We start from the raw sequence: 27,561 nt of genomic DNA on the forward strand, positions 1-27,561 counted from the left end.
CAGAGAGAAAAATTATGTTTCAGTAGAATCTATAATACATGCATATGAATATCAGACTCTGCTTCTATTAATTGTGTTTGAGATTTGTTATTTTCCTGTAAACTGGACTAAATCCTGAATTATTCTAGTTTCCTTCAGTAGCTGGCTATGACTCTCCAAACTAATGTTTCCAATTCTCTTCCATCTTTTTTAAAATTTTGGCTGCACTGAGTCTTAGTTGCAGCACATGGGATCTTTACTTACAGCATGAGGACTCCTTAGTTGCGGCATGCAGACTTCTTAGTTGTGACATGCAGACTCTTAGTTGCGGTATGCAGACTTCTGAGTTGCGGCATGCAGGCTTCTTAGTTGTGGCATGAAGACTCTTAGTTGCGGCATGCACGCGGGATCTAGTTCTCCGACCAGGGATCAAACCCAGGCTTTCTGCATTGGGAGCATGGAGTCTTACCCACTGGCCCACCAGGGAAGTCCCTCTTCCATCTTTTTGATTTGGAATCATTAAGAACTTAAAACTGCCCTTTTTCCTGAAACCCTACAAAGTGAAGCTAGGTGACTTGATATAAACATCAGAGAAATTGCCAGAACAGCTCATGTTTAAACAATCTTCATGCCTGTTGCTGTATGGGTCACTTAGAAAGTTTACCTGAATATCTGATAACATCATCAGAGACATTTCAAACTACAAAACATGCTTTGACACTGATATCTAGAATTTTCTTGATTAGCTGCTCCCTGGGTTCAGAAGCTGGTTTATAGTCCACTCCAATCATTAACCTTTGGTTTTTTGTTGTTTGTTTTTTTGTTTCCATAGACATACCTCTTTTAAATACCTGAATGCATGTGTAATGTAGGCCTAACTTTGGGAGCCTCCTGAAATGAGTTTAACTGAACTGACCTAGTTTTAGGACTAGGATTCAGTGAAATCACTGAATTACTTAGGATCACTGATTCAGTGAAATCACAGAGCAATCTACCAGTTCAGCTTTTAATATGTGAAATTTCCAGGGAAATTTCAGAGGGAACTTTTGAGGCCCAGGGCAGATTGCCCACAAATACGCCAAAATGGCATATTAATTATTTGAGTTAAAGTTACTTGGGAAACAGCCAGTGCAAGGACACTCTGACAGATACCCTGCCTGTATGAAATCACAAAATAATCTTTCATGTGAAAGGTACCCTCCCTGCACCAGGAGGCAGAGAGACATCCTTGTAACCAGAGGTAGGGAATTCAGAGCTGAAAAGACCTTGTTACTTCTTTACTAATTTACTACCTCAAGCTCAAACTTGTTTAGGTTCTTTACTAATTAAGCATCCAAGCCAAAATTTATTTGTCTTGTCAATACTTCACAAATGTATTGTGTCTTTGTCTAAAAAGTGTGAAAGCCTCCTGCTTTGGTCATTTATTTGGATCGTATATCTATGAGACCCCCATAAATACAAGATTAAATTTGATTTTCTTTTGTTAATCTGTCTTGTGTCAAATTATTAGACTAGCCAAAAGAATCCAGAGGGGTAGGAGGAAATCCCTCCACACTCCAACAATGATAAGATATCCAGGGTGGAGAATTTGATCAAACATCCAAGGGTGGAGGGTGAGAAATTGTATCAGATATTAAAGGTAGGGAATTTTTGCTAAACTAACCCAGCAGGATTCTTGATAAAACTGAACTAAGCAGAACCCAAGGGCAAGTCTTAGTCAAAAAGAGAACTTCAAGGAGCCTGACTAAAGTTTGGTTAAGGAGAGACTCTTTGTCAAATATCAAGATTTAGGCTATTTCATTTAAGCTGTTTACTGATTGAGTGTAAAATCTTTGGCTAAAAGTGGGTCTAGGAATTATAAATCACCCTATAGGAGAGAGTATAGAAAATGACCAAAATTAAAGTGAGCCATTGCTCTGTTTGCTAAACACTCACCAAAAATGTTAAAAGCCTCATTAGATTTTGACAACTCTGTCTTCTGTACAAATTCACAACTTAGATTTATCAGGCTTATGGCTCCTTTCTTTCTTTTTCTTCCTTCCTTCCTTCCTTGCTTGCTTCCTTTCTTTTGTTTTTCTTTCTTTCTTTCTTTCTTTTCTTTCTTTTTAATAATTGAGAATTTTCTTCCTGATGACTATGGATTTGTATAGTAAAAGAGAAATATGTCTCAAAATAAAGGCTTAGACTCCACCAGTCAAACCCCGGAAGATACCAGATGTGACACAGCTATCACACTAGGTCTCCAAGAATAAAAACAGACTTGGCATGGTTGAGGAACTGAGGAAGAAATACAGTGAGCAAAATAAAGGCTCTGGGCTGAGACTATTTCTAAGGAATAACGGTTTGATTCAATTATTTAATTATTATTTGGGCCGGGTAGTTTCTGTTGAATGTTTCATCCCCCTAGAAGTTTATCTCTGACCTTCTCTGCCCTAGTTGAAGCCCTGGAGGCTGATTTCTATAGACTACAGCACTTTGACTCCCTTGCCCTCTGGTTTCCTGTTGGGTTTGGTCAGTTGAAAATAGAGATATTTCCGCTTTCCCATTCCCATGCTCTGGTTCTGTGTCCCTTTAAGACTACCATGTATGGTAATACTGTCCTCCCCTTGCTTGCCTCTACAGACCTCATGTGGTGACCATGGCCTTGTGACCATGGCTTCTGACTGTTGCAAGCTCTGTGGTCCCTCAGTATCTCTTATTGTTCTTTTCCCTGCCCTCATACCAATAGTAAGTTCTTTTCATAATCCCAGCAAAATTGTGTTTTCTATTTCCAGGACCCTAATGAATTCAAGAAATAATAAGAACAATTAATTATTGAGAACTAACTATTCTTGACAGCTCTGTACTTTATATATATTGTACAAGTGGAAAAACTTTCTCTTCTTCCCTTCTAGGTTCTTTGGCTGGTCTAATAATTAAATTTATATAAGACAGATTAACAGGAGAAAAACAAACAAAAGTGTAATAACAAGTATGCCTCGTTTATACATGGGAGAGACCCAGGAAACCTGAGTAACTCTCTGAAATGGAGGAAGCCCTCACCTTAAATACCAACTTCAGTTAAAGACAAAAGAAGATGTTGGGAGTGGGGAGTCAGTTATGGGAGGTTACCAGGAAAAACAAGGGTAAGGCTGTTTTGCAAATTTAAGTTGTTGCCTTCTGCATTATAGGAGTTCCCAGAGATTTGGAGTCAGCCTTCTCTTCCTGCTATTGCAAGGGAGACACCTAACAAATGAAAACTTCTTTTGTACATATAAATGTCTCTATGAAGGGGTAAATTCTTTTTAGTTTTTAGAGTTTCTTCTGTGTCTGCAGTTTCTTAAAAAATAATCAGTCTGAAATAATCCTTATGCCAAAGAGGCATATTTTGGGGTGGCAAATTCTGCTCCCCTGCACTATGAACTCACTTCATCCTGAAAACTCTATGATATAAAAATTTAACAGAAAAGGAAACTGAGGCAGAGAGAATGGCAGTGATTTACTCAAGGCACGTATGACTAAAAAAAGGCATGTTGTTAATGATATGCTGTATTTCATAATTAACTTAAGGTTCATAATACTTTATAAAAATATAATATCTTTTTTCTTTGCATGATGTATTTTTCTCTCCTAAATGGTCCTACACTCCTATCATAAATTATTTTATATTTCCTGAATGAGGGTCAAGCATGTGCTGTCCCACCTGTCTTTTATGAGTACAGACACTGTCTCTGTTGTTCCTTCAGTTCCACTTCCTCTATGTGATTCAGTCCACCCACCTTTTGATGTACAGATGTTTGGAATTCTCTGTCATCCGGGTGTGTTGGGCAGAGGCAGCTTTGTTGAGTTATGGATGTTTTAATAGTTGTAGATTGAAGGGGAGGGACAAAAGTAGTTTTTCACTCCACCATGTTTCTGACGTCACTCCTGGGTTGCAACTCTTAAGAGGTTTGTGAACTGAAATTGCTTTGGCCTCCTTTTGTCAGAATGCCTTTCCTTCCCATGGGAGAATAAGATAACTTAGAGCTTAGAACTTATGTTTTCCAATGTCAAGGTAGTCTGAGAACAAAACTTCTGTATGAATTCTACCCTACAAGCAGCTAGAAGATAACATCTTGTGATCTTTCAGGCATTTAGAAATTGTTGATTTTATGAAGTTAGATGGATAATATTATTTAATATTCTTTGATGAGTCTTTTCTAACAACCTCTGTCTTTATTGAGTCTCCAGGGGCAAAACCGTCTTAGAAAGATGATTGAACACAATTACAGAGAGTGAGCTGAAGGCATGCACTCTTCAAGGTGTTGTATAATTTTAAAGGATTAAGAAAATAGTTCAAGAATTGTGATATAAGTGAAATGGGGATAGAATATATTATTCACACTGCAACTTAGATTTCAGAGAAAACGTAATTTTGAAAATTTGTTTTTTTGTATCTCTTAACACCTTACCCCCATATTTCCCTCCCTCTGTCCCTCTCCCTACTGGTAGCCACTAATTTTTTCTCTATATCTATTTCTTTTTTGTTATATTTATTAGTTTGTTGTATTTTTTAGATTCCACATATAAGTGATATCAGACAGTATTTGTCTTTCTCTGTCTTAATTATTTCACTTAGCATAAGTCCTCCAAGTTTATATGTGTTGTTGCAAATGGAAAAATTTCCTTATTTTTTATGTGAGTGTGTGTGTGTGTGTGTGTGTGTGTGTGTGTGTTCCACATCTTCTTTATCCATTCATCTGTTGATGGACATTTAGGTTACTTCCATATCTTGATAATTGTAAATAATGCCACTATAAACACTGGGGTGCTTGTATCTTTCTGAATTACTGTTGTTTCTTTTGGATATATACCTAGGAGTGGAATTGTTGGGTCATATAATAGTTCTATTTTTAGTTTTTTGAGAAACCTCCATATGATTTTCCACATTGGCTACACCAATTTACATTCCCACTAACAGTGTACAAGAGTTCCATTTTCTCCACATCCTTGCCAACATTTAATATTTGTGTTCTTTTTTATGATTTCTGACAGGTGTAATGTGATATCTCATTGCAGTTTTGGTTTGTATTTCCCTGATTATAAGTGATGTTGAGTATCTTTTCATGTGCCTGTTGGCCACCTGCATTTCCTCTTTGGAAAAAATGTCTATTCAGTTCTTCTACCTATGTTTTAATCAGGTTGTTTGTTTTTTGGATATTGAGTTGTATAAGCTGTTTACATATTTTTGATAGTACACACTTATCGTTCATATTATATGCAAATGTTTTCTCCCATTCAATAGGTTGTCTTTTTGTTTTGTCAATGGTTTCCTTTGCTGTATAAAAGCTTTTAAGTTTAAGTAGGTCTCATTTGTTTATTTTCACTTTTACTTTCTTTGCTTTAGGTGACAGGTCCAAAAATTATTGTTATGATTTATGTCAAAGAGTGTTCTGCCTATGTTTTCCTCTAAGAGTTTTACCGTATCCAGTCTTACATTTAGGTCTTTAATTCATTTTGAGTTTATTTTTTTATATCATGTTAGAGAACTTCTAATTTCATTCTTTTACATGTAGCTGCCTAGTTTTTCCAGAGCCAATTATTGAAGAAACTATTTTTTCTCTATGTATATTCTTGCCTCCTTTGTCGTAGATTAATTGACCATAAGTGTGTGGGTTTATTTCTGGGCTCTCCATTGATCTATGTGTCTGTTTCTGTGCCAGTGCCATACTGTTTTGGTTACTGTAGCTTTGTAGTATAGTCTGAAGTCAGGGATTGTGATTCCTCCAGCACTGTTCTTCTTTCTCAAGTTTCTTTTGGCTATTTGGGGTCTTTTGTGTTTCTATACAGATTTCAAAATTATTTGTTCTAGTTTTGTGAAAAATGCCTCTGTTATTTTGATAGGGATTGCATTGAATCTATAGATTGCCTTGGGTAGCATGGTCATTTTAACAATATTAATTCTTCCAATCCAAGAACATGGTATATCTTTCCATCTGTTTGTGTCATCCTCAATTTTTTCATCAGTGTCTTACAGTTTTCCAAGTACAGGTCTTTTACCTCCTTAAGTAGGTTTATTCCTAAGTATTTTATTCTTTTTCATGGAATGGTAAGTGGTATTTTTTCCTTAATTTCTATTTCTGATAGTTCATTTTCAGTGTATAGAAGTGAAACAGATTGTTGTGTATTAATTTTATATCTTGCAACTTTACCCAATTCATTGATGACCTCTAGTAGTTTTCTGGTAGTGTCTTTAGGATTTTCTGTGTATAGCATCCTGTCATAGTGACAGAAGTAAAACAGTGATGGTTTTACTTCTTCCTTTCCAATTTGGATTCCTTTTATTTCTTTTTTTCCCTCTGATTGGTGTGACTAAGACTTCCAATACTATGTTGAATAAAAGTGGTGAGAGTAGACATCCTTGTCTTGCACCTGATCTTAGAGGAAAAGCTTTCAGCTTTTCAATGTTGAGTAAGATGTTAACTGTGGGTTTGTCATATTTGGCCTTTATTATGTTGAGGTATGTTCCCTCTATGCCCACTTTCTGGAGAGTTTTTATCATAAATGGATGCTGAATTTTCTCACAAGCTTTTTCTGCACCTATTGACATGATCAAATGATTTTTATTCTTCAATTTGTTAATGTGGTGTAACACACTGATTGATGTGTGGATATTGAAAAATCCTTTCATCCCTGGGATAAATCCCACTTCATCATGGTGGATGATCCTTTTAATGTATTGTTGGATTCAGTTTTCTTATATTTTTTGAGGATTTTTGTATCTATGTTCATCAGTGATATTGGCCTATAATTTTCTTTTTTGTGATATCTCTGTCTGGTTTTAGTATCAGGGTCATGCTGGCTTCATAGAACAATTTCAGAAGTGTTCCTTCCTCTGCAATTTTTTGGAATTGTTTTAGAAGGATAGGTGTGAACTCTTCTCCAAATGTTCGGGATAGAATTCAACTGTGAAGCCATCTGGCACTGGAGTTGGGTTTGTTGAGAGTTTTTAAATTACCGGTCCAATCTCATTACTGGTAATTGGTCTGTTCATGTTTTCTATTTCTTCCTGGTTTAGTCTTGGGTGCTTGCACCTTCTTAAGAATTTGTCCATTTCTTCTTGGTTGTCCATTTTATTGGCATATAGTTGTTCATAGTAGTCTCTTTTTTTTTTTTACGCGGGCCTCTCACTGTTGTGGCCTCTCCCGTTGTGAAGCACAGGCTCCAGACGTGCAGGCTTAGTGGCCATGGCTCACGGGCCCAGCCGCTCCACGGCATGTGGGATCTTCCCAGACCAGGGCACGAACCCGTGTCCCCTGCATCGGCAGGCGGACTCTCAACCACTGCGCCACCAGGGAAGCCCCATAGTAGTCTCTTTTGATCCTTTGTATTTCTGTGGTGTTCATTGTAACTTCTCCCTTTTCTCTTCTGATTTTATTGATTTGGGCCTTGTCACTTTTTTTCTTGATGAATCTGGCTAAAATTTTATCAATTTTGTTTATTCAAAGAACCAGCTTTTATTTTCATTGATCTTTTCTGTTATTTGTCTCTATTTCATTTATTTCTGCCTTAATCTTTATGATTTCTTTCCTTCTACTAGCTTTGGGTTTTGTTTGTTCTTCTTTCTCTAGTTCCTTTAAGTGTAAGGTTAGTTATTTTTATTTGAGATTTTTCTTGTTTCCTGAGGTAAGCTTACAACAACTCTCATTTTAATCTAACAATTTTCATGGGTCAGAAGTCAGGGAATTGCTCAAGTGGATCCTCCGTTTAGGGGCTTACAAGGCAATCTATATTCAAGGCTGGCTGTCTGCATTTTCATTTGAAGGTTTAGTTGGTAACCTGCATGTAAAAATTGCTTTCAATGTTGCATTTGTCTAGATTATAGAAATCTTTGCCTTACTCAATCCACAGACATTCAAGAGATTAAATTAATTAGGATTGACTATAAAATCTTTGGTTATACCAGAATTATCATGTTATTATTTAGTTTAAATGACAGAGACAGAATCATATTCTTGATACCTTAGAATGAAGAATATATGTGAATATTTTTTTCTAATCAAGAATTCATTGACAGCAATAGAAATGAATCTGAGTAATGATTTCTGTGAAGATATATCTCTATCTATCTATGTATCCTATTTCAGGATGTAATGGGACTTCTCAATAGATTTTTGTTAATATTTTTGGAATAAATATATTTATTCTCTGATTTACCCTGCATTTCACTAGCTAAAAGTTTATCTTTGAGATAGATTTTATTGAAGCAATTAATAGTTTCTCTTATATCAAGGCATTTAAAAGTTGGTAGCTATTTAAGAGGAGAAATGTAAATAAACATACAGTTTACCCATTACATGACATTTTTCTCCTTAAGAGATTAGTAGTCAGTGGAAAGATAAAAAATTGTGGTATCATCTGAGAATCAAGTGATTTTAAAACCTGATTAATGTTGCTATTATAAATTCTGTTTAAGAAATGTTATTTCAGACTTCATCAATTGTCAAAACGGAGATGCCAGCCTTTAATCACCTACCACCACATACAAGCTGCCATAGCAGCAAGAAATAAACTGTCATCAGTTAGTGTGAGAGACCAGTGTTATCTCAATGTATCTTTAAAAATGTGAATTATAAGTAGTATATGGCATACTTTCTAATTCTGTGCCATCAAGCTTTGCAAAGTGTGTTGTTTGATGCATTTTCCTGGTATGAGGTATGTTCTAATTCCTGTTGCCTTGGAGAAAACTCCCATTAGTGTCTGCATTTTATTTTTATCATTTGTCCAATGACCTTGGGAATGTGGTCATCAGGTATGAATGTCACTGTGTTATAACTTAATCCTCTTGCCTTTTTATATCTATTCCTCCCAGCCTACTTTCTTCAAATTCTTGAATTAATTTTTATCCACAAAATTAATATATCGAGATTTGAGATACACAAATAGGACACTGGGGGCAAATGAAGAAATAGTTAGACTTTGGGGATTTGAGAACTGGTATATATAACATGCACTGTATCTTTCTCTATATATAGTCAGCCTTCCATATGCAGAGGTTCTGCATCTATGAGTTCTGCAACCATGGGTTCAACCAACTGGTAGATCAAAAATATTTGGGAAAAAAATTCCAGAACTTTCCAAAAAGCAGAACTTAAATTTGCCATGCTCTGGTAACTATTTACATAGCATTTACCTTGTGTTAGATACTACAAGTAATCTAGAGATGATTTAAAGTATTTGTGAGGATTGCATAAGTTATGTGCAAATACTATGCCATTTTATATAAGGGACTTGAGCATCAGCAAATTTTGGTATCTCTGGAAGTCCTGGAACCAACCTCCCCAAGGATGAGGATACAAAGAGAGCAGTGTATACATGATCTTGAGGAATGACCCCATTGTGCATGGTTTGCTGGAGAAGTATCAAGCCTAAGGAAAACTGGGTACTATATTGTATTCCAGTGGTCAGTCTTGAACTGTGAGTTTCCTCATCAATACTTGAAAGAATTTCCTTGAAGTCCCTTTAGAATCAAAGCATACACAAGGAATTTCTGCATTGATTCCATGGTGCTCTAATGAATTTGCTACGGTTCTCATGAAATCCCATTGAATGAATGAATAGGTTGGTTTGCCAATTCTGGATAACTTTGTAGGTTTCAAGATGCTCATGAATTATACTCAGTTGGCAAAATCTTTTGATAGGGTAAAGAAATTGTTGGTGGTATTTGCGGTCATATTTATTCTTTCTCCATATAGCTTTTATTAATATTGAGTAATTTGACCTATAATTTAGTAATAGTGTTGCACACTTTTTTGTTGCCCTTCATAATTTATAGTGACTTTTGGAAAGTAGTTTTATATTTATACTTTATTATCATTCATTTGGAAAAATTATAGCCTTCTTATTTTAAAATATTAAAAGAACTAATAAAGTTTTAAAAAATTCATTCTGCATTGGGTAACATCAAATGAGGAACACCATGTTAGGTGTAAGGATGATATAAGTGATGGTCTCTGACCTCCCAGTTTATAGTCTAAGAGATACATGAGGGAAATTTTTGTCTTTGATTTTTATTTATTTTTATTATAAATGATTTTACATTCTTGACATAAAGACATAGGCCATCATGAGGAATGCAGTGTATTTCAGAAATAGATGGTTAGATTGGAATATATGACAACGTTTGAAGATATTTATTGGACTTAGGAATGCTTATAAGTCTGAACATGAGACAGAATCTGAGCATGTTGTTTTTTTAGCCAGAAGTTTTATGAATATTTGAACTTGAACATTTTTGGTTGGGGAATGCATCCTCCTGTTTTACACTTTGCCACTCCCTCCCAGCTTTATTTCCTGGCTTTGACTTCCTGCCTTGCCCCTTAGCATTTGAGGTTGTATTTCCTAGTTTACACTGCAAATATCAATGAAGATTATAGAATTATAGAATTTCCTGCTTGAAAGTTATAAGTGACATTTTAATTTTAAATTGAATTAAAGATAAGAAGAATAAATCATATTTCCCAAAGCTGATATTCAATCAAAATGTATAAATCTGGCTATACCAATGGGTATGTTGTGCTCATTCTGATTAGGCATTTCATTCTTTCTAGTTTTTGGGTCTATACTGTACTAGTTGTAACATATTTTGAATATCAACCCTGATTAACATAATTCCAACAGGGTGTATTTGTGTGTGTATGTGTATGTGCAGTCCATTTCTATCTAGTGCAAGCACTCTGCATGCCATGTTTTCTATGAGATAAAATTCTTCAACATCAGTAGGCTCCTTGTTTAACTTTGCTTCCTGCACTAACAAATGACTTTTTGTTCAAGGATGACAAGAGATCAATTAAAAAGAAAGAAGAATGTTAATCCAAGATGGAATACACCCACCCTAATTGAAGAATAGTGGACAAGAATCTGGTCAATGAATTATAACCTCATTTTAAAATTCATTCATCCATTTGATAATTAATTCTGATGGCATCTTACATAATCATCAGAGGCTTTCCCTGCAAAGTACATGAAGGTAAATGAACCTCTACTTGAAGCTTGACATCTATCTTTGGCTCACTGTTGAAGAACACATTATAATGAAGCAACAGACAGGATGCCTGATCACTCAAGTTCGGTGAAGAAGCAAGAAAGATTAATAACACTGCTGTGTAATGGAATAATGTCAGGTACGAAACACTGTATCCTCTACCTTCGAAAGTGTTCTTTAATCCTGTGGATTTACAAATACTTCATTTTCATTTTGTGATTAGAAAAAAATATTAAATTCTCATTTGAGTATGATTTCTAACTTTAGTAAAAGTAGAGAGAAGGGAATAATAAAAATTCTTGTTAGTGAGAGAAGTTTGTCGTTGGAGTTGCCTCTTCACCTGGTTAAGTTTCAAGAATAAATTAGGAAAATGAAGGGCTTTACCATCAGAACGTGAAGCCAGTCCATAAATAAGAGTCAGGGGCTGATCCAAGAGAGTCTCCAGACATGCCTTACCAAAGATAAGAATAGTTTTCGCAGCCTCTGAAGTTGGTCCCTGTTGCTTACAGAGCCTTGTGCACTAATAGATGCCCCTTGGGGAGTACAGCGCTCTTTAGTGGTCACTTGCCATCAGCTACGCTCAGGGAACTAAGTATACTGCTGACCTCTCTGAGGTGTACTACCAAAAGTAAGTCACAGTCCTGATAAAGGAGTTTAGAGGGTGCATTAATGAATGTTCCAATCACAGAAGCCTCTTTTCTTTAAACCTCCCTCAACCAAGGGATTTATACAAATTTAATATCGCCCAATTGTCTCAATATTTAAATACGACCCTTTCCTCTTGGAGTTTGGAATTCATCCAAAGGTAAGGAGTTGTGTTGGTTCTCTAACAAGCTCCAGAACGATAGGATTGGCCCTTTGGTGAAGTTCTTCTCCTCTCACTGGTTTTTATCTTCTTTGAGTGCCTTTTTCTATTTCAGTCACCACAAGTGGGAGATTTATTTTTTATTAAGTCTTTAACTTTTGACTTCTTAGTGAAAGAAAATACCACCCTGCTAGAAATGAACATATTTTATTGTTAGCAATTGCTGACAAATGCAAGCTTATGCCTGTCTCCTTAAAGCAGTCTATTCAACACTAAAATCAACATGATAACTCAAAACTCCCATCTCTTCTCAAGGCAAGGTATTCACAAACAAAACACTTGCTACATAAATATACTTGACAACTAGCAACTCCCATTTCCTCTATTCTGAAGGCAAAATAATCACAAACAAAAGTTTTAAAGAAAATCTGTATACCTTCATTTGAGGTTTAAGGATTGCCTTGAGTGCTAGAGACTGAGACTGATATCAGATATTAGATCAGCAGAGTAAAGGAAGAGAGAAATGAGTGCAAAGGGACCTGGATTTTTCTGTTCTTACAAATTTTAAAAAATTCTTGACAACCAGAATCATCCTTAGATCACTTATTTTCCTGTCTGGTTTTTTCTTTGTAACTTTAATTATCTTTGCTGCTGCCTGTGTGTCTTACCTTTTTAATGTAATGTCTTAATATTTAATGTTGAGATGTGCTTTTGGAGAGATAGTTCCAAGGTTCAGCTGTAAAATCATCATTCATAGTGTAAGAAATCATGTGGCTGAACCCCAAGACATCAAATAGAAAATAGATTTATGACACAAAAAAGAAAAAAACTTGGCCATTGACTTTTATAGAGAACAAAGATGAAATCTTTAATCTTTTAATCTTTACAGGAAAAGGGCCTTCTCATTTAAAATAGATATAGAGAAGTGAATTGCAAGTGAAGTGCTCATATACAAATCTAGGACTTCTAAAACATATTAAAATGTTTGCTCATCTTTTGTAGACCTTGTATACTTCTGTGTCCTGAGCCAGCAATTGAACCTAGGTTCTGAATGTAATGGAAGTCACTGATCACTATCAAGTTTATTGTTTTATTTTCATAGCAAGTAATGTCATAACAGTTATTGCTGTCCCAGTAAGGAAGTCTAACTATTTCACATAAATGAAACACCACATAATAAGATATTAAATCATATGAAACAAAACTGACTTTTGAATCTATTGTCACCTAAGGACAGTGGATGGTAATTTCTCCTTATGATTCTATGGGTAGCTAATTTATTATTTTCTCATGTACTTGGCTTATTATAGAGCCCTGCAACCCTTTCAGAGCTCCACCACTTATTTGTCAGATCATTAACTAAAAATGTAAAAACTGGTTACTATTGTGTCATCTGCTTAAGTAATTACACAGAAATAAACCACATTTTTCTATCACTTTACTTGGTATCTTCTGCACTCATAGCCATAATACATTGCAAATACATAGGTTTCTCTTCAGCCAAGACCTGTCATTGTCCTTTCAGACTTCAGCATTCATGTTAATGACTCTGATCACTCTGATCTCATCAATCTTTCATGTCTTCCACTCTAATGATCTTGATCTATTCTTTATTGAGTGTATAGAACTTTTCTATAGCTCAGATTCAACTTATCAAAGATCTGGAACACTGACATTAAGTCTCTGACCATTCTTATATTTCTCCTACTTCCATTTTTTCCTCCTCTTTTTCAAGTGCATTATGACATCATTTCCCTCACCTCTCTAAATACTTCCAAGACATTTCCTTCTGTTATTATTTGCTTCTCTCTGTATATTCTGAACTTAATGGTCACATACTTCATAGATGTACCCATTAACCATAAAATCACAAATATACATTTCCAGTTTAAACTTCTCTCCTGAGCTACAAACACAAATTTCCAACATGTTTCCTGAATTGCTCAAATATACTTTCAAATCAGAGATCTTGCATACATCTTCATCTTGCATTCTCTATTATACTTTATTAAGTCATTAAGAATAGAATCCTTGTAATCTCCATTTCTCTCATATTTTGTAATTATTTTTTCTGTCACCAAGACTTAATTCTACCTATTCATAAAGCTTTACTCAGTGTTTCTAGAAGAAATATAATCTCCTTTATCTTCTTCCCTAGAATATTCTATTTATCCTTTTTTGAAAATGCAGACCACATTTTACAGTATTTTTTTGGGTCCCAAATTTAAGCCAATTGAACAGATATTTATTTGTTGAGCATGTATTTTATGCCAGGCACTATGTTGAGAACTTGGAATATGTCAGTGAACAAAACAAAAATTCCTGCCCTTATGGGAAGGGAGACAGATAATGAGTAATATACATCATAAGTAAGTTAGCTACATGGTATGTTAAAAAATGATAAGGTTATGAAAAAGAGAAAAAATGAGAGCTGGACAAAGGGAGTCTGGCTGGTATTGGGGGACAGGTTAAATCTGAAATAGAATGGGTAAGATAGACCTTGTTGAGGAGATAATTTGAGCAAAAGCATGAAGATAGTGAGGGGATCACCCATGTGACAATCTGGAGAATGAACTTCTAAGGAAAGGAAAGAGATAGTGCAAGACCCTAGTTTTGAGTGTGCCCGGTTTGTAACAAGGGGAAGAAAACTAGGAGAGGAAGTGAGAGAGATAGCAGAGGCTACATTATGTAGGGCCCTATAGGCCCTCAGGGACACTGGCTTGTACTCAGAACAAAAGGTAACCATTGGATGATTCTGAACTGAGGAGTGACAAATATTATATTATTTACATTTTGCAGGGATAATTCTGGTTGCTGTGTTGAGAACAGACAGGAGGGGAGCAAAGGGAAAAACAGAAATCCATGCTAGACATGATACAGAATGGAACTAGGATGGTAACAATGAAGGAGTTCAGAAGTGGTCAGATTCTAATTATATTCTGAGGGCAGAGCCAATAGGACTTGCTGGTATTTGGGATATGGGTTGTGAAGGAAAGGAAGGAATTGACAATGATTCCAAGAATTTTGACCTGAGCAACTGAAAGTATGGAATTGTCCTCACTTGAGAAAGTTGTAGATAGAGCAAGTGTGGAGGGTAAGATTAACAGTTCAATTTTGGATATGGTAACTTTTTGGGTATAGTAAGTTTGAGATATCTATTAGACAACCAAGTGAAGCTGCTGAGAAGATTATTGAATGTATGAGATTAGAATTGAGGAGAGAGATCTGAGCTGAGATGGATATATATATATCTCATACATAAAATGTATAGCCATGGAACTTAATGAAGTCACCAAGAATGAGAGAGTTTGGGGCTCTTCTACATTAAGAAATCAGTGAGAAGAAAAATAATTATCAAAGGAAATGGAGAAGAAGTGATTAGTGATGCTGGAGGAAAACCAAGAGACGATGATGTCTCGGATGACAAGTGAAATAAGTACATGGAGGGAATGCAAGTTATTCACTGCAATAGGGGTGACTTGAGATGAAAACTAAGAGTGAGTGCTGGATTTACTAACACGGAGGTCATAGGGAAAGTAGTGTAGAAGTGGCAGTTAGAACCCAGAAAATCTCCAAGCTCAATACTGTAAAGACTGTGGGAAGCAAAAAAGAGAAAAAAGAAAAAAAAATCCAACACTTGAAATGCTTGTAAGGGAAGGTGTATTCTAAGGGAATAATCAGCCTTTTGTTAAAGCTAGAAAATGAAGAAAATATTCAGAAATATTAAGATGGATGGTTTTGATGATGCTGAATAGTGAATTTCAGAGGAGAGGGTGGAAGAGTTTTTGAAGTTTCGGTGGAAGTGGGGGAAAGAGAGGATGTGATTTGTATCTACTAGTGGAGATTAGGGTGCAGGTGATGGATGATATCTTGGGATTCTGAATTCTTATGGTAACATTATAGAGAATAAAGGGAATAATGAGATTAGTCCTGTTGGAATCAACACAGATTGTGGCAAAGGTGTGAGTTTTGGGAATAGGAAGTGGTTAGATTTTGGGGTTCCTTCTTGAATCCACTGATCTAGGGTCAAGATGATAGTTAAAGCCATCTTGAGATATAGTCAGCCTCAATACACAGACTTCCTCTTGACCTCTGATAAAAGGGGTAGAAGATCTAGAGGAGGCTTGGTATTAATTCCAGTCATTTAGTTGAGGAACAAACTTATACCAAACCTGGAGGCTCCACCTTAACCCCTTTAATGAGATTGATAGCTGGGGAAGCTGAGCATCACTCTCTCTCTCTCTCTCTCTTTTATTGAAGTTTAGTTGATTTATAATGTTGTGTTAATTTCTGCTGTATGGCAAAGTGATTCAGTTATATACATATATATTATTTTTCATATTCTTTTCCATTATGGTTTATCACAGGATATTGAATATAGTTCCCTCTGCTGTTTATCCATTCTATATATAATAGTTTGCTTCTGTTAATCCCAAACTCCCAGTCCTTCCCTCTCCCACTCCCCCTTGTGCTGTTCTCTCTTAACTCTGGACCACAGCTGTAAAAGGCCTAGGGGTGCTGTGGTCCAAGTAAACAGAGACCATCTATCTTGGGTTTAGCCAATTATTTCCAATTGATTGGATGACCTGAGAGCTCACATCTGCTTGCACAGGGCCTGAGGTGCCTCTTTGGAGAGGATGGATGCTGAGGATAGAATGATACAGGCACAGTAAGCCAGGTCGATAACAAAGCTGGGTACTAGGAAAAGAGTAGGTTATAAATAAACATTGAAGGTACCATGTTCTGGATGTGAGATCGCAGTGCCTGTCAGAAACTGCAGAACACAAGTGCCATCTGGGAAGAACAGAATAGAGTACATGGCAGACACCAGAAATAGTGGGGCCTCAGCATGGAGTCGAAGGCCATGCTTCAGCAATCAGATAAGAACTAGTGAAATTAGAGTTATTATTGTTAATATGAACTCCATTTACTACCAATAGACTAATGAAGCTTGGACAAATTTGTGTTACATAGTAATGAAAACAAATTTCTCCACTCTGCTGGCCCGTGAGCTTGGAGGGACAAGGTTATGCGTGTATTCCCCATTGAATGCAGTTTAATGGATTTGTTGAATTGGCTACATAAAACGATTAGAAATATCTTCTTATGCCTCTATGTGATGTTGCAGATGCTTTGTCTATGTTCAGAAGTCTCCCATAACACTTTTGAGTGAGAGGGAAAAGAAAAGAAACCCAAGTTATGTTCATGGGACAAGTAGCCTCACTAACTGAGTCAATTATTTTTTCTAGTGAAAACAATGTAGGTCATACAAGAAATTTCAAACAAAATGTTACAGAATATGCTCTGACCCTTGTTTCACATCTTAAACAGTATTTTAAATACTGTTAAAATACTTAAATAGTATAATGTGACAAAGTTGTGAACATGAGGTTAATGACGAATAAAGTTTTGGCTTAAATTTCCTTACACCAGAGAAAAGTGGTGAATTTCCATAAGATTTCCTAGCTGACAGGCCACATACACAAGATAAGAGGGAGTAAAAGTGTAGAATATATTAATAAGGCAAGCAAATAAATACGATGAGAAAGAAAACAAATTCATAAGGGTATGTCACTTAAGATTAGAAATTTGAAGAAATGGAAAAAAAAAGAGAGAGAGAGAGAGAGAGAGAGAGAGAGAATCTAAAGATAGAAAGAATGGAGCAAGTGAAGACTTCCTTTCTCCAAGGGCCTTCTTTGACTATTCTATCTAAACATATCCCCTTTTTATTTTCTAGTGACTTGGACCGTAGGCTTGACTTGTAGGTTTGTTTACTTGTTTGTGGTCTGTCTCCCTCACTAAGTGGAAAGCTTTACAAAGGCAGAAGCCATGCTGTGCTTTATCCATCATTGTGTCCTTACAACAGAGCACAATGCCTAGTGCATAGTAGGTACAAATATTGGTTGAATAAATGAATGAATGAACAAACGAATGAAGGGGTAGAAAGAATGTGTTATAAACTCATGATTTTACATTTTGATAATGTATCAGTAGCAAAAATAATTCCCAAGAAGTAATTTATTCAAATACAGTTTTGCCTTTCTGTCCCAATAATAAAGACAAATACTCTTGGCATAACACAAAAATTTCTGAGAGATCATTAGTGAGAAAATTGCACTTATTTATAGCCTTCTGGATATGAGAGGTGACCTAGGATCCTGCTGGGTAGATCAGAGAGATAACCTTAAGTTACATCAATAATTCTAATGTCAGAGTCCTGGTGACATAAAAGGTTCTGTGGTATAGATATAAATACAGAAAATAAATTATATTTAAAGACAAATAATTGGTAAGTTATGCTAAGTCTAAGTTTCCCCAAAGCAATCCCATAAAATCACAATTTCTAGATAAGGGAGTTGGCAAAATTTGCTCTTTTGGATGTGCTCTTGCTCCCACATGGTCTGGTTGTTCCTATTATGGGATTGCATGGTTCGTGAGTTGATGTCATACAGAACACTCTAGTTATTAACTCAGAGAGCCTATGAGTTAGACGCCATCTGGGGGAGGTAGACACTGTGTGGGCAGTGAGGTGTCAGATCAAGTCTTTTTCCTCTCTTCCATTGCTACTATCTTTAGCAGTTTAAGCAGTTGAAGATACACACAGCCACGAGCCTCCACACATTGTGTATCTCCTCACATTGTGACATCTCTGCTTCCTTTGAAGTTGCATTTTTATTATTCTATTCAAGGAAAGCAAATATCCTAGACTCTGCTTTCAGAGATTGAAAACTCAGCTAGAGTGACCATGAGTTGCTGCTTGCTGGTTTATAACTCTTGTTTTGGCATATTTATTAGTGCTCCTCCTTCTTTAAAAATTGATTTTATTGAAATATAGTTGATTTACAATGTTGTGTTAGTTTCTGCTGTACAGCAAAGTGATTCAGGTATACATCTATATATGTTCTTTTTTAATATTTGCTTCCATTATGGTTTATCAGGATACTGAATATAGTTCCCTATGATATACAGTAGGACCTTGTTGCTTATCCATTCTATATGTAATAGTTTGCATCTGCTAATCCCAAACTCCCAATCCATCCCTCCCCTATCCTCCATCCCCCTTGGCAACCACAAGCCTGTTCTCTATGTCTGTGAGTCTGTTTCTGTTTCATAGATAAGTTCATTTGTGTCATATTTTAGATTCCACATATAAATGATGTCATATGGTATTTGTCTTTCTTTGACTTAGTTCACTTAATATGATAATCTCTAGGTCCATCCATGTTGCTGAAAATGGCATTATTTTATTCTTTTTTTTTTAATATTACTTTTGAGAACAAACCATAATTTATTTATCAATTACCTTTTTTTTTAACAAATTTAATCAGTTATACATATACATATGTTCCCATATCCCCTCCCTTTTGCGTCTCCCTCCCACCCTCCCTATCCCACCCCTCCAGGTGGTCACAAAGCACCGAGCTGATCTCCCTGTGCTATGCGGCTGCTTCCCACTAGCTATCTACCTTACGTTTGGTAGTGTATATATGTCCATGCCGCTCTTTCACTTTGTCACAGCTTACCCTTCCCCCTCCCCATATCCTCAAGTCCATTCTCTAGTAGGTCTGTGTCTTTATTCCTGTCTTACCCCTATGTTCTTCATGACATTTTTTTTCTTAAATTCCATATATATGTGTCAGCATACAGTATTTGTCTTTCTCTTTCTGACTTACTTCACTCTGTATGACAGACTCTAGGTCCATCCACCTCATTACAAATAGCTCAATTTCATTTCTTTTTATGGCTGAGTAATATTCCATTGTATGTATGTGCCACATCTTCTTTACCCATTCATCCGATGATGGACACTTAGGTTGCTTCCATCTCTGGGCTATTGTAAATAGGGCTGCTATGAACATTTTGGTACATGTCTCTTTTTGAATTATGGTTTTCTCAGGGTATATGCCCAGTAGTATTTTATTCTTTTTTATGGCTGAGTACCATTTCATTGTATACATGTACCACATCTTTATCCATTCATCTGTCGATGGGCATTTGGGTTGTTTCCATATCTTGTAATAGCTCCTCCTTTTGATCTCAAGAGTGTCCTGAGCTGGATTATAAATTAGCCCTAATGGGGAATTGTTCCTCAAGAGGCTGTTCTGGTTTCCAAAATCTAGAAAAGAATCACCAATTAGTATTAAATCATAGTAGACCCTGGCAAAGTACATGCAAAATATCCAGAAATAACAATGCAGGTTACCGACACTCATTTTTGATAAAGCGTTTTAAAGCAGGTTTCTAAATATTCATGATTTATGGGTTTGTCTGGCTGCTCCTAGGTATCAGCACTGGTGGAAGCCAGGTATATCAGCTGACTTTAGGTGCAACTGGTAGGTCTCTTGACAATCTTAGGGATAATTCTTCAGAATCCATATCCTATATATCTCTCTAATAAAGCAAAATATAAATGAAATGTCCAAGTAACCCATAAATAGAGGAATAAGGTAGTTTATAAAATTTAAAGTCAGATTTCTACTAGCAAAATAAACCCTATAGTATCTTACATGTCATCATTATTATAATATCAACCTTCATCCTCCTTGAGGGTACAAAATGAAAGCAGCACTGATGAATGAGGAGAGCTGTTCTGTGTACTATGTATGAAGTGTGTGTGTGTGTGTGTGTGTGTGTGTATTTGCAGGCATTTTCTTCAGCAGACACTGAGCACTTGTTCCAGGCTACAACCTTCATCCTTTGTTAGTTTCTTCAGATTGGAGGAGAGCAATTCTGCAGAAATGTGATTACCTTATTTTTTATTCTTTTTCCTGTTAACTTCATATTACACACAGCAAAAATATTTCTTTGCCTTTCTATACCTTTACTCTTTTAAAGGTCAGTTCTTTTATGTTTGCCTCATGAAAAGAATTTGTATGGCAGATGGCTTTCTAAGGATTCACATTTTTGACTAAAGGCACATGTTTCCTGTGCATATTTTCACACCATAAATTAAGCAGATTTTACCTTTAATCACAATTTTCTTTCTTTCTTGATGAGTAATTAGGTTACTGGAGGAAATAATTTCATGAATCTTTTTTTTTCTTGTTTTTAACTAGAGTGAATATAGATAGAAAGCTTCAAAGGAGCAGGAATCATGCTCATTTTATTCAGCATTTATACTTAGCTCCCATCATAATGGATTGCAGATGCTAGCTGCCCAATTAATATTTGTTCAATGAATGAATTGTCTGGTGGGTTCTAATAATCATAGATTTAAGCCACAGTCATATTCTACAATCCCAGCCTTTGATTTTTTGATACTTTGATACTTTTACAACTTCTATTTTCTAAATAAGAATGATCTTTTCCTTAAACCATTCCACAAGATTTACTTTCTGTTTTACTCAGGGTAAAGAAAATCAAGATAACATACGGATAAAGATGTAGAATAGTTTGCTAGATCATTTGTTAGCTAATGTGATTCAAATTCTTGATTCAGCAAATATTTACATTCCATGAACATTCACAGTCATTCAACAGTGAGATTTGCCTTCAGGTTCATAAAGCCTACAATGTAGATATTTTCCATGAATACTGTGAGTGCTTCATTAATGGTTCTTTGTCAGGGGCGGGAGGGATAGTAATAGAAACTAACTAATGTTAATGATACATGATAAAATTTAACTTTTGCCTGTGGCATCAGGATGCAATGGGAGCTACACACAAAGAAAAGGTCCTATATTGAAATTTTAAAAAAATGGACAGTTTGTTTTTAAACTCTTGGACCTCTCTCAGGGACCATGACCCAGGCCAATTGCATAAAGTGATCCAGGGAAGAAGGGAGTTGTGAACTCTTGCCTTGATTTCCACTCCTCCATGAGAAAGAAGTGAGGGTAGTGCTACCTCAATAGGACAACTCAGAAACTAAGATGTATCTGCTGGTCTAGGTGAGGGGCTGTTGCTGTCAGCTGGTGGCAGCAGGGCAAAGAAAGAGAACAGAGGACTGTTTGAAATGTAACCCACTCCTAGTGGCAGCTGTGCAAAGAATGTTTCTTCCCATGCACCAAGAGTAGACCTCACAGGAAACACAGAAGTAGTGACGCCATTTATAATTCTGTCCAAGAGAACTTCCCAGATAGCTTGAGTATTCCAAGAGGGAGTTTTGTGTGGTATGAATTACCTGGATTCCTGGGAATCTGGGGGTCAAAGAGGAAAGGACTACCAAAAGAATATGTGTATTTGTCACAATGCAGGTATTGCAGCCCAAGAGATTAAGCATGAGGTGAGAAGGGTATTCCTCTAGAAAGTTCACAAAGGTTCTGATGAAATAGGTCAGCATCTGTACATCTGTCATTGAGAGGGGCCTATTGCCAGATGATCCCTGCACTTCCGGTGTGGCTGCTTTTGACCCCAAGCCCTCTTTCCCAACTGGATTCAAACCTGGGGATGTCAGAAACTGCAGTTAGCAGAGGAGACATGGTGAGTAGAGAAAGAAAGATGATGCACCCCGCTCAGCTTCGCTCCCTTTCCGCTTGTAAGTTGCTAACCATCAGTAGTAGCCTGAGAGGAAAACTGAGTTTGAATTATTACCTACGCCTTGATAATTAGAGAAGTGAGGCAGTTTTTGGAATTTAAAGTGACTGGAGGTCATTTTATACTTTAAGTGAGAACAAAAACTTATGGGGTTTACTAGAGAAAGAATTTTCATGCAAGGACAAGAGAAAAATGTTCTTTCACTGAATGAAGTTTAAAGGACAAGGGGAGATAAATAAAGTTGCAGTTTGATTGCATTCCATAAGGCATGCTAGGTCAATTTTTCTGTTATAATAGTTTAAATGAAAAAGGAGAATTTATTAAAATAATTTCTTATTGGAACTCAATGCCAGGAAACACAGATGTGTCTCACACATAGAGGTTACTGAGGACTGTAAAGCTATTATAACCTCATTTACTCTCTCCCAAATCATCTGTTTCTCTTTGCATCTCATCTTTACTCTCTTCTCTCTTTAGATCAACTTTCTTGGCTTTTCCATGTAACAGCTGTAGGTAATTGTAAAGGTCATTTCAGTTCAGGCATCAAAGAAATTAACTGGTATCTCTAGGTTTCATTCCAAATTTTGGTAGGTGGAGAATTCTCTGAGCTTATCTTGACTTGTCTAACTCTACTCCTGTGGGTACAAGGGTATGTGATTCCAACATGACTGCAGGACCCACAACTGTGGGAGAGCAACAAGTTCTCTGAAAATAGGGACATTTGTTGGCCAGGAATTCCATCTTTGTTTACTACAAAAGCATGCGATATAGAGGCCACAGGAAGAATGCTGGGAACTCAGGTATTGGCAGTTTATCTGGGGTGTAAGAATATTGGGTTTTGCACATTGAAATTATCTCAGAAATCTCAGTTATAGGTATATGTGTTTTATAGTATATTCTGCTAATTAAACATCTTAATAAAACTTCCTGGGAAGTGTACTTGTTCTGTATTTCAGAAATGTCTGGGATTTCTAGGAAAGGGGATCATACCAACTTGTAATTATTTGAGAAAATTCACACAGATTGTATGGATTGATGCATAAACTTGGTCAATTTGACCACGATGCTTCATTTCCTTAATACAGTCTTGCGTTCTCACATGTAAGTATTTTGAGCTAAAGAGACAGATTTGGGAGTTTGGGAGGGCTGATGTGGTTAGAGTTCTTAGGGAAAAATACTGGAGAGGAGAGAGCTGCAGAGAGAGATGGAGGGAGGGAGGGAGAGAGAGAGAGAGAGAGAGAGGGAGAGGGAGAGGGAGAGAGAGAGGGTGCTCCAAACATCTTTGAGAGTCTGGGATCTTCAGCTGACTTCTCAAAGCAGGGGGAAAAAACCACCAAAAGGGAGCAATCAAAACAATCCCCTGAGCACAGAGAGGGCCAGAAATTGTTGGAATTCCCATCAGCCACATGGGGGCGGGGGTTGGGTGGGGTACCCAGAAGAGTATTTATTGCTTCATCAGTGAGGCAAAATTAACTCTAAAGACTGCTTTGGTCCCTTCTAACAAAGTTTAAAATAAATTCTTACAAAGATCAACTATTTTAAAGCAATTTAATTGCATCCCAGAATAGAGATTTGGAAATCTTTTAAAAAGTACTGGCACCTAAGATGCCAGTACTCCACTGGCATCTTAAGATAAAATAAAATTTGCAACTCCACTTTGCCCCTCATTTTGATAAGTGCATACCCCTTGTTTCTGAAGTATTCTGAAGCAGGAATATTCTCCCCCTTCCCCTCATGGCTGGTCAAATAATTAAAATGACATAAGGCAGATTAACAAGAGAAAATCAAATTCTATTATGTTTGTAGGGGAATACACATAAGCATGAAGAATTCCAAAGACAGTAAGGTAAGATGAATTATGTATGTCATTTTGACTAAGGAGAAGGAGGTAGGGGTTTGGGACTTCAAAGGGAGGTGAGCTAATTCACAGGAAGAAGAAAAGAGTTAATGTTTAGTAAACAAATGTTTGCTGGGCCATCTAGAGATAATGGAACACAGAGAGGACTTTGATCAAATGGGTCTTGCTTGGTTCCTCCCTGTCTACCACACCTAGTCCATACTTTACTATAGTGATAGCTCCTTCCTGGAAGAGACCTTCTATCTTAAATTCTTTTAGGCAGTTATGGTGGAGTTCAAAGGTTCTTCCTGAGTCTTTTGGGCTTTGTTTGTTTTCTGCTCAAAATAATCCACAAGCCGGACTGGCATATTTTGCTGTGGCGTACTCTGAATTCCATCAATTGCATCCTGTCCTGTATTATTTTAGGATTGTAAAATTCTGGTTACTACCCAGTAGTAACTGTCCAGCATCTCCTACAATTATCCCTGCATTAGAAAGAATAGCTACCAGTAAGTTTCTCACCATTTCTGGTGCTTCTTTCACCAACACATTCCTTATTGCTTTAGGAAACAGTGTTGCCCTTCAAGTGCATCCATGGAGCACAGCTGGTCAGCAACTAGTTTTTTTTTTTTCCCCATTGTATTAGAATGTCCTCCCTGGCATATTCCCTCTCTTGATCTTTTTGCACCCTTTTCCACTAACACAGCTGTTCTCCCATTTCTTGTTCTTTTAGTGTGGGCCATTGCTTTTTCTAGGCATCCAAGATGTGGATAACAGTGTCTTAGCACCATATCCCAGGGTCCTGCCAGATTACGAACTCCTGTGTCACTGGATACTGTCCTCGTATGGATAAACTCTCCCTTACCTAACTTCATGCTCCACACTCATTGATCCAGCACCCTCAGTCTCCAGCTCCATACATATTCTCCTCCCGACTCACATTCGCCAGGTCCTGCAGCTCCTTCTGCATCCCTGTTCTCCCTCAGCAGGCCGAGAATGTCCTTGGCTGGGTTATGTAGTGATTTGACCCTAGTTATTAGTCTTGTAGCGGGGAGTGTCAGTAGGGTAGAATCTGAGGAGGGTGGGTGTTCTCTTTCAAGGCTCTGCATCATCTAAGAGCCAGGGCAGAATACTAAGCTTTGAGAATGGTAAGCTACTTCTGCAGGGCTAGACAGATCTGAGGGGTCAAGATTCTCAAGTGTCTCAACCCAGATGTCCCCGTTCCAAGTCTCAGGGTTTTATCTTGAGTGGAATACCTGCTGTGACTGAGAATTCAGTTTCTCTTCTCTGGACTTTTGCTTTCCTTATAATTCATTGTTGAACCTGATCTTAAGCTTTTTCTGCCCTCTGGCTGCAGTAGATAAGCATCTACTTTACATGCTTTATATGCTTCCAAGGAGGCCCTTTGATTTTGGTAGTTTTAAATTTGAGATTAATCCCTCTCAGAGCATCCTTGAATTTTTACAGTGCATCAGTAGTAGCCAGCAAAAGTTGTCAGATTCTATAGTTCTTATAATTATTTTTTCCCTAATTCTCTCAAATACCTAAGACACTGTACCTGCCAAGTGCTTTCTTTCTTTTCTTTTCTTTTTTTTTTTTTTTTTTTGCGGTACGCGGGCCTCTCACTGTTGTGGCCTCTCCCGTTGCGGAGCACAGGCTCCGAACACGCAGGCTCAGCGGCCATGGCTCATGGGCCCAGCCGCTCCGCGGCATGTGGGATCTTCCCGGACCGGGGCATGAACCCATGTCCCCTGCATCAGCAGGCGGACTCTCAACCACTGCGCCACCAGGGAAGCCCCCTTGCCAGTGCTTTCTGACACACTGTCTCATTTCAGTTTACCACAGGTAAAAGTTTTAATAATTGTACCACTTTAACATGCCAGGAATAAGTATTCTATCTACCACCAATGAAGGAATCCTCATTATCAGCTCCCCCAAATTCCGTTTTATAATTTGCTTTCTAGGACCACTTGTTGGATTCCCCAGGACACAGACTTGAGATGGAGATGTGCTGTTAGGAGGACACTGGGGAATACTCTTGGACACAATACATAAAAGGGAGTGAGGGAAGCAGGATTGGGTTGGGGGAGAATTTGCACTGTGATTGTAATGGGTTTTATTTGAGTCCTTGGGGTGCTCTAGATCTCGGGTTGTCTTTCAGAGTTGTCCCAAATTGAGGCAAGAGGGCTGAGTCCTTGTATCTCTGCATTGATTGGTAGCTACTTCTCCCTTGGGAAGAAGTGCTTGTTGCCAGTCAACCCTCTGCACCTGAGGTTAATTCCTTGAGAGAGACTCAGCTGTGAGCTATCTGCAGCCAGCACTCCCACTCCCTGAGCATAACGCCCAGTGTGAGAGCCCAGCTTTGGTCTTGAGAGCAAGCTCTGGGCAGTGCAGCCCAGGAATCACTCAAAACTCATATATACTAATACAGTTTATGGGCAGTTTCACCCCCATTTTACTTTTATTCTCAGAAAAAAAACAAATCAAGCATGGAACTATTTAATAATATGCCTCGAAAGAACCTTAAAATCACAGCAAGTTCAACGTACTCAGTTTTCAGTTTAAGAATCGGAGGTGCAGGTAAGTCAAGTGCTTTGCTTGGGCGAACAGAAGATACAGATGCTGGGTTTAGCGTCTGGTTCTCTGCCTTCACCCCAGTTTTCTTTCACTCTTATAATCTGTCAGATCTAGAGAACTATAATATTGTAAATTGTTTCCCGTAGTTGAAAGTTTTAGAGTTTAATCTTTACTGCAGTATACAATAGATGTCAACTCCGTGATTGTGTTTGCCTCCCAGGACAATTTCTTCTTTCCCCCTTATTTTTGAGAGGCACTGTTGCTTTTTGTAGGACCAGGATATTAAATAGATTAAGGTTTTAAGTTCCAGGAGGAGATTCGTGGTCATATATAATCTATTGTACTCTTTTTCTTGAAAATTGTTTTGGGTAAAGTTGTTTCTCCCCACCCCCCCACCCCCCGCTTTCTGACTGTAACAAGAATCACCTGGGTAAAAGTGAAGGCTTAACAGAAATGGCTCAAATTCTGTTCTTTTGAAATGGGTTCTTTGTTGGATTATCTCAAGGTTGGGCACTAAGCACGCTTCTCCCATAAAGCTACCCTTGTTTCAACCAAAAGGCTATTTTGAATCTACCTGCTTTCAACAACAGGGAGTTTTTCTGGCAACTGGAAAAGGCTCTGGTCTTTGGTCTCCCTGCTTGTTACTCCTCTTATTAGTTTGGTTTTTCTTAAAGAATTCTGTCTGAAATGCACTGTCTATTTCCAGGCTGAAGTGTTTCCAGAAAGAAATTGTTTTCAATTTGATAAGTAAGTCACATAGTCTTTTACTGAGCATTTATAATGTGCTAAGTGTTGGGTTATGTATATGGATACTAAAATGTTCAAGATATGATCTGTGCTCTTAAGGAACTTGGTCTGATTGGGATATGATAAAGACCTAGAGAAATA

At 37.2% G+C, this 27,561-nt stretch overlaps 1 protein-coding gene and 1 pseudogene across 17 annotated transcripts in view; both read left to right on the forward strand.

Moving 5' to 3' along the window:
• The window catches only part of LOC308615713 (zinc finger protein 227-like), a 379,433-nt gene that overhangs the window by 285,442 nt on the left and 66,430 nt on the right, over positions 1 to 27,561 (forward strand). For 14 of the 16 annotated variants that reach the window (XR_014015542.1, XR_014015543.1, XR_014015544.1 and 11 more), the window contains one exon: positions 10,771 to 11,120. The exons of the other annotated variants lie outside the window; for them this stretch is intronic. The gene's annotated coding sequence lies outside the window, so the exon portion shown is untranslated. The remainder of the gene's footprint in view (positions 1 to 10,770; positions 11,121 to 27,561) is intronic. 16 annotated transcript variants of the gene reach the window in all.
• The window catches only part of LOC308616346 (dual specificity protein phosphatase 3-like), a 47,203-nt pseudogene continuing 46,227 nt past the window's right edge, over positions 26,586 to 27,561 (forward strand). Inside the window, exon 1 of the transcript in view lies at positions 26,586 to 26,676. The product of the transcript in view is annotated as a dual specificity protein phosphatase 3-like (transcript). The remainder of the gene's footprint in view (positions 26,677 to 27,561) is intronic.

The sequence above is a fragment of the Mesoplodon bidens genome, assembly GCF_964165515.1.
Source record: "Mesoplodon bidens genome assembly, chromosome: 4".
Classification (NCBI taxonomy): domain Eukaryota; kingdom Metazoa; phylum Chordata; class Mammalia; order Artiodactyla; family Ziphiidae; genus Mesoplodon; species Mesoplodon bidens.